This window comes from Lycium barbarum, chromosome 4, assembly GCF_019175385.1.
Source record: "Lycium barbarum isolate Lr01 chromosome 4, ASM1917538v2, whole genome shotgun sequence".
Lineage (NCBI taxonomy): Eukaryota > Viridiplantae > Streptophyta > Magnoliopsida > Solanales > Solanaceae > Lycium > Lycium barbarum.
This window is the reverse complement of record NC_083340.1, coordinates 135,763,748-135,779,264: the sequence shown is the minus strand read 5'-3', so window position 1 is coordinate 135,779,264 and position 15,517 is coordinate 135,763,748.

The following is a 15,517-nucleotide window of genomic DNA, read 5'->3' as shown; positions in this document are numbered from 1 at the left end:
TTACAATGTTATAGATATCCCCTCTGTATTTGTTGATCCTTAAGAGCTTGTCTTTTCTCCATGTCGGCAGTTTTGATTTATGTTGTAATATATTTAAGTTATATCGGACATGTGTTGTGAAATGATCTGATATATTTTTTGCCTTACCCTCCAATTCGTAGTCATTGCTTACTGGTTGTTTGGTCCTCTTCTTTACTTCCTTTTTTTTTTTCCGTTCTTATTTTGGCTCTGGCTTGGGGTAGTGGAGGCTCACAGGTGACAATATTCTTGCCTCTCTTAATTTTCTTGGTAGAGATTGTCTGCTTATTTTGGCTCCATGTATGCTTGCATGGCCATACCTAAATTGAAGATATGTGCTTTAGTTGATTTAACGTGATTATTGTAAATTAGAGGTCGGTTTTGATTCCAAATCTTTTACCTTTGCACCTGGAGTGTTAGATATCTGAGAAAAGGCAGGGATTGTTTCTTACGTGATTATGTTATTGGAAACATTTATCCTATCAAGCTCATTAATGGAAGCCGTTATATATATGGGCAAATGAGCTTGGCCAGTGATGATCTTCGACTTCAATGTGGTATTACCGAATACCGTACCGAACCGAAGTTTGATTTACCGATTACCGAATTATCAAACTGAAGTTTGAAAGTTCGATATTTGGTATCTACTTTCAATTACCTATTACCGAATTACCGAACCCGAACTTTCAAAATACCGAATCGAATACCGAACGCCCACCCCTAATAACACCTGAAGAATAAACATGTCACTGTAATCAGTCAATTTTCTATAAATTTGGTGAAGAATGATCAAGAATGTTGCCTTCAAAAATCTAATTAGAACTGTAGTTTAGACAAAATCCTCCTTTTTGTCTGATAAGTAATTTAGATGCACAAACTATAATCAATAACATCTGAAGGTAAAAATACAATTATGTGCATTAAGCAAACAATGGTGAAAATATAATTGATGGTTTCATACTTCACTAACCTTTGAGCTTATGATCAATAATTGAATACCAAGATTTTTGTTTACCTTCTCAAGAAAAAATTGAATGCCAAGAGAAACAAGACTGAAAAAATATGACAGTAAGCAATTTTATGCACTCAAAGAAAAGGTTACGTACCTTCTCTTAAGAATTCTTGACTAAACATCTTAGAGACATAATCAAATTCGACATATACTAAAAATAAAATATGATTGTCAGATTGACTTGCTTAACTCTAACATCTGCAGAGTTAATAACAAAAGATAATGACAGAAGAAGCGTGTAATTGACAATACACGAAATATTAGCAAATAAATAGCAATCCAGATTTTATAGTGTGTTGATCTTGCCCGTTTTAAGTCTAAAATGTAGAAGTCCTCACTGACCTAAGCGATTTGATCGACAATCATCTTTGTATTTGTTCACTGTGTGCCTTGTCTTTACTTCCTTGAGTTGATTTGAGTGAATACCTTCACATCAGACTTAACTAAATCACGTAATCTGCACACAAAAATCAATTCATTATGACATACCCAGAAAATATCAAAAGTTAGCAAAGAAATCCATCCAAAAAAAAAAAAGAGAGGAAGAAGAAGTAACATGCAACACATACAACAACTCAACAAAAATCAGAACAGACCAAAATTCATAAACTTCAGTCCGAATACACATATGGTAAAAAATCGAGCTTAGATTTTTATTTTAGAGAGAGAAAATTAGTCCTATTGAAAGCTTTATCTAATTTAGCAGCTTTTAACTTGGAAACACATTTTTAGTAGTTGTCCATATAAATATATATATATATATATATATATATATATATATATATATATATATATATATATAACCTGAAAAACATCTAGCATAAGCAAAAAGTAGAAATATACCAGACAATGTTATAATCCATTTAAGTTTTGTATTCCACAATATATAAATACTAGCAAAATATGTTCGTGCAATGCACGGGCCGAACATGTTTATTCACTTTAATTAGCCACTCTTTAAGGTTTGTATTTTGTAAATAACTTTAAAAACATTCTAATTGTTATTATGCATAGCAACATATACAAAATGTATTTTATGTACCATCACTTTACTTATAATTAAAAAATGGAGTTTAAAAATTAAAAACATATGATGGAATTAAGTCTTTGAGATGGAAAGAATCGGACTTTTTTCCCATTGTCATGACAATGAAAGTTGTTCATCGATATGAAAAAAAAAAAAAAATTAGTAAGAATATGAGGGAAAATTAATATTTTGATTCTAGATTTTTTTCTTTTAAATTCTTTAATATCTTATATGTATACCGACAAGTTGATATCCATCTTAATTAACTAATCATTCAGATCCAAACATAAGAACCATTGTTGTGTATATTGAATTTTTTAAAAGCAAAACTAATAAAATATTTTTATTAAATTAATTAAAAAATATGTTAATAAGGGGAATTAGTTACATTATAATTTTTTATATTAACAATTATAGATAAAAAAAATTGTTACAAAGAAATCAAAATTAGAAAGATATATGTTATATCGTAAATCACCAAATTTTAATTCAGAAATGAAAATGTATAGTAATACATTTTATAAATGTAAAGAAATAATAATCAAAGAATGCAAAGGAGAGTAAAGTAAGTAAAGTATTGACAAAGAAGGAAAACGGGGATAAAAGTCACTCTCTCCGTTCACTTTTACTTGTCCACGTTAACATATCAAGAGAAGGAAATTTTTCTTATTATTATTAGTTTTATCCTTCACATTAATTACTCATTTTCAAATAATTTTCCAAGGCTATTGAGACTTACACCAATAAATATGAATATTATGGTAAAATAACTTGCCACTTTCCCTTTTGCACGCCCCTTAAGAAATCATAATAAAAAAAAGATATATTTTACTATCTTACCCCTATCTCTCTCCAATAAATACATTCTAATCAAAATTGACTATTTTCAGGAACATTTATTATTAAGGGTAAGATGGGAAAGATTTAATTAATTTATCTTAGTTTTGTAAATGAACAAGTAATTTGGACATATATTTTTAGTAATGTGGCCAAGTAATATGAGACTGAGAGGGTAAGATGGGAAAGAGTTAATTAATTTTATCTTGATTTTGTAAATGAACAAGTAATTTGGACATATACTTTCAGTAATGTGGCCAAGTAATATGGGACAGAGGGAGTACTTCATTTATTAATTCTTAAAGAACGTGAAAAATCAAAAGTGAACAGCTAAAAGTGCACGGAGGAAATAAATATGTGTCAGAGAATTAAAATTGAAGTGCATACGTGTATACATGAGAAGAGAATAAATATTCAGTACTATGTCATATGTCCACGTGGGATAAAAAAAGTACTTTAGTAATGTGGCCAAGTAATATGATGTAACATCTCGTAGATCCGAATTAGGTATGAATGTATGAATTTAGTATAAAGGTGATATTTTAGCTATACGAATCTATTTGGTATGAACACTGGTGATAAACAGTCATTTTGAAGTCAAACCAAAAAGTGAAGTTCTTAAGGCCTTCTAAATTCGTCTAAGTCTAGGACAGTCTGTACTTATGGCCTGTTTTCGGGTACTTGCGTTAGGGATTTGTGAAAATTTCCTTCTTGAAAGTTGTATCCCTTTAAAATACCTTTCCAACGGTATATTATGGGGGTCAAGGGGACATCTGTACAAAAGGTTATGGCCATTTTACTGAAGGATTACAGAGCAGTCCGTTCACTAGTCATGTTATACAAACTTGTTATACGGCCCATATAATTTTATACGGACCGTATAACTCGTCCGTACTTCATGAAACTTCAAATCGACAATCTGTTTTCAGCCATGATAAAATATGGTCATATTATACGGACCGTATAACTTTATCGGACCGTATAATATGTCCATATAATTTCCGCCTCACTTTTGTATAAATTCAAGCCTTTAGTTCTTTTATTTCATTATTCACAATTCCAAGCCCTAGCAACAATCCAAAACATCAAGGTAAGTCAATTCAAACCCTTCCAACTCAATTCTAACATATTCTCTAATAATCTAAGCAAGAAATCATTATTCCTAAACTAGGGTTTTTAAGAAAACTCATCTCAAGGTTCAAGAATTTAAGATTTTGGAAATCTTCTTCAAAGTTAAAATCTTTAATTCAAGTTTGGAGCATTACCAGGTATGTAGAGTTACTATCTACGTGTGGGAACATCATTGTTCTTCCCCACGCCTTAAAATCCATAAATTATGATTCTCTACTAAAACTAGGGTTTCTACACAATGCTCATGATAACCCTAGGCCCATGTCCATGATTATATTATGTATCAATTGTTATTATTCTATCATTGTGTTCTTAATAACTCTATATGATTATTGAGAATCAGTCTGTAATCCATGAAAACCCATATCTTGTATTCCATGAGTTCTTGCATGCATGTTTTAGCTAAAATGATTATTTCATGAATATCCTACATGTCTACAAGATTTCATGCAACTATATTATATAATTACTTTCATGCTATGATACAAGATACATAAATGCTAAATACAAGTTATTTCATGAAACCACGTTTACAAGTTATTTCATGATATCCATGTACAAGCAAGTTATATTCATAAAAACCATGGGCAGCAAGTGCCACTTATTTTACATGTTCATGTTTTTGGGAGTTGCATTAATTACCGAGAAGGCTTCAAACAGCCTGAAACTACGTAGCCACCGTAGGATGAGGATTGCTCCACCCATGCTTAGGACGATCTCTCATAATGACTAGATCCTTTCATAATATTATTAAATCTCATGTCCCTGGCAAGGTATGAGTGTTCTGCTGGTAGGACGCAAGTACCAGACCATGTTGTCGGTTATATTTACTGCTCTCCCTACTCACGATACTTTACACATGTTATATATGTATATGTACTCATGTTCATGATCATGATCATGTTTCAGCTCAATCTCTATTATGTTATTTTCATGTCCCACATTAATTCTTTCAGTTGCTCTACATACTAGTACATTCAATGTGCTGATGTCCCTTTTTATTGCCCGAGGGCCTGCATTTCACGATGCAGGTACGAATTTACAGGACGACGCCTCTGGTCATTAGGATCTGCACGTACCAGCTCATTGGTGAGCCCCATCTCATTCGGAGTTTAGTCAACTCTTTATTTTATGATTAGCTATGCATCTAAGGTATGCTGGGAGCCTTGTCCCAGCGAGTATGTTTTCCATGTTCAGACTTATGTTAGAGGTTTCATAGACTAGACAAGTCAGTTATGTCATGTCACACTTTCGGAGTCGTATAGCCATTTTGGCTCATTCATGTTATTTCCGCACTCATGTTTAAACAAGTATTTTGATTTAGTATTATGACTTATTGCATTTTATAAAGGCTCATCATGCATTCAGGTTAAATTCCGCTCATGTTATGCCTCATGATGATTCAGCAAACCATGTGGTTCGCTCGGTCACATGCAGTAAGGTACCGAGTGTCGTGTTTCGCCCAGGCCATGGTTTTGGGCGTGACATATGGACAAAGGGAGTACTTCATTTATTAAATCTTAAAGAACGTGAAAAGTAAAAAATTAACATGTAAAAGTGCACGGAGGAAATAGATGTGTTGGAAAATTAAAATTGAAGTACATACGTGTATGCATGAGAAGAGAATAAATATTAAGTAGCCAAGTAATATGGGACGGAGAGGGTAAGATGAGAAAGATTTAATTAATTTTATCTTGATTTTATAAATGAACAAGTAATTTGGACATATATTTTTAGTAACGTGGCCAAGTAATATAGGACAGAGGGAGTACTTCATTTATTAATTCTTAAATAACGTAAAAAGTCAAAAGTGAACAAGTAAAAGTTCACGGAAGAAATAAATGTGTCGGAGAATTACAATTGAAGTGCATACATGTATACATGAGAAGAGAATAAATATTCAGTACTATGAACAAATTAAAGTGCACGGAGGAAATAAATTTGTGTAGGAGAATTAAAATTGAACTGCATATGTCTATATCAGCTAGAACACAAAAAGTCAAAAGTGAACAAGTAAAAGTGCACGAGGAAATAAATGTGTCGGAGAATTAAATTTGAAGTGCATATGTCTATACATGAGAAGGGAATAAATATTAAGTAATATGACACATGTCTACATGAGATATAAAAATAATTGGATAAAGTGTACAAGTTATATAGCTCATGGTACAAGAGTTAGTTAAAGTGTACAATTTATATAGCTTTTGGTACAAGTATTCATTGCTACGAAACTACCCCTTCGGAGATTGCTACATCAACACGTGTAAGATCAATAAAGAGTTGTGGACATATGGAGTGGTACTGTTAAGTTCAATTGGTTACACATGTTCATATAGAAAAGGCCAAAGTTTTAAGTACAATTCGGCTAGCTTTTTGTACAGCATGATATTGCTGTGTTCGTCCCACTTTCGCATTTAGATATAATAAAAAGTTAAATAGAGGACGAACTTCTCATCCAACTTCCCAACTCGAGTGAACACTGGAAAAGGCAAATACCAATGCCAAAAACTAGATCTAGAAATAATTAGTTCAGACAATAATTTTCCTTTTCTAATTACCTATGAACCTTCACTGCATGAAATAGTAGTAATGTATATTCTTAACTCATTAAAGAAAATAGACCAAACCAACTCATTATCAAATTTCAGTGAGATCATCAGCGAGTTCATAACTTAAAAAATAGTAGAAGTAGACATTGACGCGAGAATCTCAGCAGTCCTACTATTAATATTTTTTAGGCGAACATATCTTTCTAAGGAAGTACTGAGTAGTTTTTGTAAATTTAAGAAGGAATATACTCACAAAAGGGAGACTCTGAGTAAAATACACAACCATTTTGTCTCATTCTTTGCGAAAATAAGTTTATGTTTATTTTGGTCCATAAATTGCATAAGTATTAATCGATGGTGCATTTGTCTTGATCTTTCACATATTCCCCATCTTTATTGCACAAAACATATTCCCCATCTTTATTGCACAATATCTAGAACATATCCTATGAGCAAGCAACAAATAGAGATTTCACGAGAAAAGTAAAACCAATAATCCTCAAGATTTAAAAAGACCAATAAAGATTAAGAAAGCAAATATTGCATGAATCTACTCTCTCTAATTGGGGGATGTTCGACAGAAAGTAGGAAGAATCCTTTGAACTTATGAGATCTTAAATCCGGAGGCCTTGTGCTGGAGGTGGACTCCTGCGTTACAAGACAAGCTAACTGTGAATAGTTTAGCAGTGGAAACTCCATATTAGTGTTGCATGTGGGAGGTCTATGATTAAATAGGGATATAATGTGCTTTGATTTTCAAGGATCAGTTAGAAATTAGGATAATCTTAGAAAACAGATAAAGGACTAACAGTTGTCTAGCTTATTTAGGCCGCGTAAACTTAGGCTAGAGTTTGATGGACCTTCTTGCCATATTCATGTCAGTACAAAGGAATCCTGCAACTTCAACCAATCTATGTCAGACATGGTTTCGAATATTTAATTTAGTAATTTTGTCATTAGATTACTAACCTTCTTTGATTTGTGCAAAAAAAAAAAAAAGAAAAAAAAATTACTGGATTTTGAAGCTCCATGACATATGTTGATGCCATAATACTAAGCATATACCAAGTGTAACTATGTTATAGCTTAATAGAAAACAAAGACTTTGGTATTAATGCTTGAGAAGGTACTCAATCAAATTATCTGAAAAATAAAGATTGACTTGAGTTCACCGAAAAGAAGGCTGCATTTTTTAGATACATTAAGCAATGATCTGCACACCCGCAAGGGTGACTCAGTTGGTTGAGCATGGGGTTTTCATAACAAAGGTCTCAGGTCCGAAACCCCCTGCCTACAACAATAGGGGATTTGTCTTCTGGGTTGAGCTCTTTGTCTTCTGGGTTGAGCTCGTTGCATCGGGCTTGTCTAGTGTGAGTTATCTCTCTAGTGTGGTTTGGATGGGCTATTGCACATGAGCAGGATTTATCCTGTGGCCCTTGTCATAAAAAAAAAGGGAATGATCTGCATTGTACAACAACGTGGATGTTGTTTAATGTTTAGGATAGTAAAACTCATTAATTTGGAGTTTATGTAACCAATTTGCAAAACTTTAGTCAAACTGCACTCTTTCGTACCTTTTCCCAATACGACGGAGCAAAGGCTATCCAAAGATTCACAGATGAATTGATCAATCAGTGAAAACTAAAGGAGAGTAAAACATGCTTTAAGAAAATCAAAGGCAAAGAGTTCATTGCAAATCAATAAAGCAAAACTCTACTTGAATTATAAAGCCCCAAATTTCAAATTCTAGGTTAGAATCAAAATCCTTAATACAAATTCGTAAAAAATTACACCACAAGAAAAAAAAAATGCACCTATAAAACTTAGTTCTTTTAGGGATGAAATTCGAAATAGTGGGCTGTCCCGAAGTTGCAGTAGAGAAGGAAGAGGCTTCTGGATGACTGTTTCTTCTTCATCCTTTTCCAGCAGCCACCGATTGTCATCAACGGGACTGCAAATGAAGAAATTCCGATTCAAGTTTTATTGCCCAAGAAATATCAGATTTCTACTTATCAGACCAAATGACTAACATGCATGTTAAAAATCTAAGAACTGACTACCCAAGTCCTAACCGAGCAAAAAAAAAATAGCTCAACAACAATGATTAGCTCATTAGCATAAAAGACCCATTAATTATATTTGACCAAAAATTCAACTTCTATATCAAAATAAAAAATGACTCGCAGAATAAGTTAAAATTTACATGAAACAGAACAAGAAAATAACAGAGAATCAAAAAGCAAAAATTGCAAGGAAAAAGAAGAAGAGGAGCAGATGTAATAGAAGCAAGGAAGTAACATAACGCCAACAATAAAGAAACTGTAAAGCAGGTAATGAAGAATTAAACTAAGGGAGAAAAAACAAATGAAAGAAAATAGAGGAGCAAATGTAATCTTACTGCGTTACACCCAATATGGAGTAAGTAAAATGAATAGAGAACCTTCAAGAAGATTTTGAAAAAATTGAAAGAAAGACATGGAAGGAAAATGGAGATATAAGAGGGGAAGTGTCAATATTTAGAAAGCAAAGCCAAACCAGACAATTGATAGTGACTGCTCAGTTTCACTCTCGAGTGACACGTTAGATTTCACAAAAATTTACATACCGGAAATAACCCTGGACGACGAAAGACACATGCTTATTATATAGTTAAGTTACTAGACGGTACGGGCTCAACACTTTAAATTATAGTATATCTATGTATGTGTAGTTGTGTTTAGATAGTGATAATATATATATATATATATATACGATGTTCAAAACATGATTAATATAACATTATAGTTTGTGCTCTGTATCTAAAACTTTATTATATTAGTGTTTGCTACGAATACAAAATCGGTAAAAATTTATTAATATTTTTTAAAAGAGAAGACGTGTTTAAAAGGAAACTATTTTCCTCTCTTTGAAATAAAACAATAACAATATTTAAGCATCAGTTGATACTTTCAATTTTAATTCGATTAATTTAAAGGTGTAAAATACTTATTATTATTTTATCAAATTTTGATTTGGATAATTCTAATTCAAATTATTAAATTAATTTTAAATGTTTAAAACAAAACAAAGTAGAAATTGATTTTCTATTTAAACGAAGAAATAATATTTTTTAATTTTTGGTAAATATTCTCGGTTTAGCTCATTTTACTTGTCATGTTGTCTTTTGCATGATTTTTTAAGAAAACGTCGATTAGAATTATAATTTGACTAATTTACCTTATTCATTATTTGATCTCCATTTGATATTTTTTTACGACATTAATCTCTTTTCACATTTATTAGAGTAAGAATAAAAATAAAAAAGTAATTAAATTCTATCTTATTTTAAAATATAAATATTGTAAGTATATTTATTTTAGTAAACATAACAAATAAATGACATGGCGGAATAGCAAATACAACAGTTCAATATTTAGATTAGATCTCAAGTTAATATAAAAAAAAATAAAAAATTATATGGTTTGGCTACTTAACCTTTTAAAGAAAAGCAATAATATGGGGTTCATATTCTTTGTTGTACAATAATTTTATTTGCTCCCACTAATGGATTGATACGCATGTGGCAATGAATCCATCATTATTAACTTAATGGGATACTTTGGAAATTACATGGATATTGTTTGATTTTTTAATTTGGGGTGCACGTTTTTTTTTTTCGGGGACATTATTAGTTTGCACTGTTTTTTATATATATACTATGTTCAAAACACGATTAATATAACATTATAATTTGTACTCCGTATCTAAAACTTTATTATATTAGTGTTTGCTACGAATACAAAGTCTGCACTTTTTTTTTAACATTGTTTTTTTTAATATGGGGTTTTTTTTTTTATTTTATATTGCTTGATTTTATTAATATGGGGTCCACTTTTTTTTTTTAATATTGCTTGGTGTTGTTTAGTATGGGGCCCACCCCTTTTTTTGACATTATTAGTTGCATTGTTTTTATGCATATATATATATATATATATATATATATATATATATATATATATATATATATATATATATATATATATATATATATATATATATACTATGTTCAAAAAATAATTAATATAACATTGTTAGTTTGTACTCCGTATCTAAAACTTTATTATATTATTGTTTGCTACGAATACAAAGTCTGCACTTTTTTTTTAACATTGTTTATTTTTTTAATGTGCGGTTCACTTTTTTTTTTATATTGCTTGATTTTGTTAATATGAAGTCCATTTTTTTATATTGCTTGGTGTTGTTTAGTATGGGGCTCACTCTTTTTTTTTTTTAATGGACGGACGACGAACCATGGGTCTAAACCTATGCTTCTATATAGTTAAAAAAGCAGCTTAAAGCCAAAAAACAAAGTTGGGGTTATAAGCTGTTTTTAACTTATAAACTACTTTAGATAAGTTAAGCCAAACGGGCCCAATTAATTTTTTGGGCTTATTTTAAGCACAAAATGGCTTTAAGCTGGCCAGCCAAACACTCAAAAAAACTGAAAATAGCTTATAAGCAACTTATAAGCCAATCCAAACGGGCTCTAATTATTGCACCTTTCGTTTTAATTTGTTTAAAATTATATTTTATTAATCTGTTTTGATAATAATGATGTATTTTTGTATTTGATAAATATTAAATTTTAAAGAATTGAAAAGAAAACACAACGCTAAATTACTCATTTAAGCTTTACTTAGAAGATTTTATAGCTACACAAATATTAAGCCATATTTAAGACCACAAGTTTTCAAAAGTTTCATAGCCCCACAAATGTAATGACATACATTTAATATCACTTTTAAAAATTTAAATTTCTTTCTTAAATGTCGGGTTGATCCGACAGATTAGAGTTAAACACTTACACTCGAGAAAAAAAGTCAATCGTCATATAATATAATTTAGCAATATATGATTTACAGAAGATAATCATTATATAATTTTAGCATATGCATGTCAACCAATGTTACATGTATGTGTGCGTAAAACTCAAGTTTAACAAAGTTAAATACATTACCTTAGTTAGGTAATTCATATTTATTTTTGCCCACCAATTTTTTGCAAATAAGTACTAAGAAGCAAAGGATGAATGAATGTAGTTTATCTTTTACAGTTGTAAAAATAAGAGATACATATAACTAAGTAATCATATTTGTATCAATGTAAATGACGTTTATATCCAAATTTCTTTTATTATTTTTCATGAAATTGCTTAATAATCTAAGAGGAGAAAATATGCATTCCAAAAAGGAAAAGGATTTTCCCTTCTTATTAGAGGAGAAATTGCTTAATTTTTTACAATTTTGTATTCTTGCTACCATTAAGGGGTTAAGTTCCAACACAATACTAAATGCTAAAGATAAAAGAAATACCCCTAAAAATAATTTAATTGCCAAGAAGCAGACATGTTGAACATATTCATGTTCTCTTAATAAATTCGTGTTTCTTGGGTTATAAGGCATATTTTTCAAAAAAAAAAAAAAATGGTTTATCTATGTTTGAGATAAAGAGTCTAGGGCTCTGCACGAGCCCAAACACAGATGAAAATTAAGGTGAAAAAATAATTTCATGATCTTTTCTAATAAAATCAAATGTTGATGTTTAAAAAATAAATTAAGTATGATTGAGAAGTTGCACTTTCTTAGAACTGAATTATTTCTAATCCTCGGAAATGTTACTCCTTTTCATGAGAGCTCTAGATAAAGAATTATTAGTTTTAAATAAATCCATTTAAGATAATTTGATTAATTTGGGATAAAAGAGAACTGGACATGATGAAATGGTAAAATTTTTGTGGAGCCCACATGATATCTGTTGCCAGCAACGTGTGAAGTGAAAGCTTTCTCGTGGTGGGGCTCATGTGTAAAAAAGTAAAACTATAGTAGTACCTTTTTGACCATAAGGGAAAAGGTACATGCTCTTTAACATTCAGTAGAATCAGTACAACACAAATTATGCATGAAAATTACGTAATACCATAAATGCCCAAACGGACGACGAAACATGGGTGCAAACCCATGCTTCTGTATAGTTTAAAAAATTGTGTGAAGAACATAGTTACTATTGACACGCATTCGAGGCGCATAGTTACTATTGACGCGCATTTTGTCAGGGGTTTTGTCCTGATTTTCTTACCAAATTTGAGTTTTACTTTTCCCTTGAAGGAAAGTCAAAGTGTTACCATAATTGCTTTTACTTTTCCTGAAAGGAAAATATAATTCTCTTCCATATTTGGAATCCTTGTCTTGGAGGAAAAGGTTTGGACCTCTATAAATTGAAGAATTTTTCTCATACAACAGAACATAATAGCATTCACAATGTAGTCACGAAAGAGTCCTGTTTATAGGGAGATTATTTTCTTCATAATTTTTAATGCTTTCTTTTAAGGAAAAATTACTTGCCATAGCTTCTTTTTAGCCATATTTAATGAACATAACTACAAATTATTTTTATTATTAATAATAACTTAAAACTTTTCAATATTACCAATTATAGCTACCATGGTAAAAAAAGGTAAAACATACACAAATACACCTAAAATCACGTTGCCCAATCCCTGTTCCCCCTTTTAACGGTACAATTACATACTCAAACATTAATTAGGATTCTCTCTCTTTAATTACTCAAACTTTTAGCCGTTTTTTTCTCTTCAATTTTTTTCCATTACTTTCAATCTTCAATCACGTTTCATCCACAATTCAACCACGATTTTGTGCCCTAAATTCTCGGGTGGTTGTGTATTTGTGTAATTATTTTTATATATATTGTGTATTTTTCATTTTTTTAATGTTACTGTTCTTATAATTTTAACTTAAATCAAAGTTTAATTTCCAGGTGTTAATCACTAAATCATTCTTCTAATGGCTTATCAAACCACACCTAAAGGAGAGTAACTAGAGGTATAACACATAGTGTTCAAAATTTAGATTTTTTGACCTTTGATTTGGGTATTTCACAACAAAAAATCAACGTTGATGCAGCTTCTGCTGAGAAAGAATATGCTAAGATTAGATCAAAGAAAATACATGATCCTAAGAGAAAAGCGAGTCTTCAACTACGTATTTCTGAGACTAAAAAAGCTTTTGTTACAACATCAGAGAGGAGAAATACATCTGAAGTTGATTCTGCTAAAAAGGAGAAGAATCTTGTTGTTGATGAAGATTTACCAGCAGCAAAATTATCAGTGAAGAATCAACTATTTTTTCAAAAAACAATTCATTTTTTGATTTTGTATTTGAACGCATACGTAATTTTTTATGAATGTTTGTTTTGATTATTCTTTTTTTGATTTTCATGTTGATGTCGGATTTATCATATTTTCAGTTTATGTTTATGTTTTAAATACATACGTTAATCTATATGAATGTATGTGTTGATTTTTTTTTAGTTGTGAGACTCGTATGTTTTTGCGAGATAGATGTTGTATTTTTCAGTTTTTATTGTGTATTTGTTGACAGCCAGTATTTTCTCAGATTTTACAGATTTTTTCAGTATATGTCTGTCTATATTTCTGGAAATAAAACGTAGGTCTAAATATATATGTGTTGATGTTTATGTATTTTTTGTTGTTTATTTAACTTGCTTCTTATGGGAACATTTTTTCTAAAGTATGTATGTTTATTTTATGTTGTAGTGTTTAAATTTTAAGAACCAGTAGTTTGTTTTTTTGTGTTTTTTTTAATATTCAGTCATATGTATTTTTTAGTATGATGTGTATTTGTTCTCATATTATTAATTATTTTTTCAGGGATCTAAATTCATGTTGAAACGTCCTCCAACTGCTCCAGTACGTATTAAAGCATACATGAATCAAAAAATCAGAGATGATTTGAGGGACAAACTTACTGATGAACAGTTTGAGATGTTTGAGAACACTATTTTTGGTAAATATTTGGATATGCCGGTTGAATCCGAGGTTCAGTGTCAACTATTTAAATGTGTGATGATTAGGGAGTTGAAACGTAGTTCGAAGGATGCTTTTGTTATTGATATCAATGGGACCGAACTCACATTTACTCTATTTAATTTTGCATTAATTACTGGGCTCAAGTGTTATGGTGAGGAAATTGAATTTCCGGATGTTGAGAACAAATTCATGACAAAGTATTTTCCTAGGGCAACAAAAAATGTTTTAAGGATGTCATTAAACAAGTGTTTTGAAGATCAGGATTGGGGTGTCGGGGCTAATGCTGATAGAGATGCTGTTAGGATTGCGATCTTATATTTCATCCATAATTATTTACTGTCCAGCGAAAAGAGAAACGTGACAGTACCAAAAAAACATTTTGATTTGGTTGTGAGTGGACGATATGTAGATTATACATGGGGTAAAGAAGCATTCGATGATCTGATTGTTAGTGTTCACAACAAGATGCAAAAGATACTTCAGTTTTACTGTCTTCGGGGTTTTCCGTATGCTATGCAAGTTTGGATATACGAGTGTTGTTCCAACGTTGACCCCAATTTAGCTGTTAAGACAGGAAACCGAATTCTAAGAATGTTCAACTGGAAAACAATTAACACACAACCAACGGTTTCCCTACTCATGTCGAGCATGTTCAGAGAAGGTGTTTCCAAGGTAGAATTTCTAAAATAAAATACATTCTTATTACTTAATCCTTTATTAAATTAGATCCTTCATAATATGTTTTTGCCAAATACGTGTTTCTTAACTATTATCTTCCCAGAAATACATTGTTTGACAGTAGTCATATACATGACTGACAAATACAGGTCTGACAAATACATGACTGATAGTTGCAATGTTTTCTAAATTTACAAGATCACATTAACTTTAGGAACATTGTTCCTCTGACCAATGAAGTTGAAGAGCTCGGGTTGCGTCCATTCTTTGTAGCCAGACCCGTTTCACCTATGCAAATACAAGAAACGAAGGATGAGTATGCTGATTTCTCTACAACACCACCATATGTTGTTGCTGCTAAATAAAAAGAATGGAAAGAC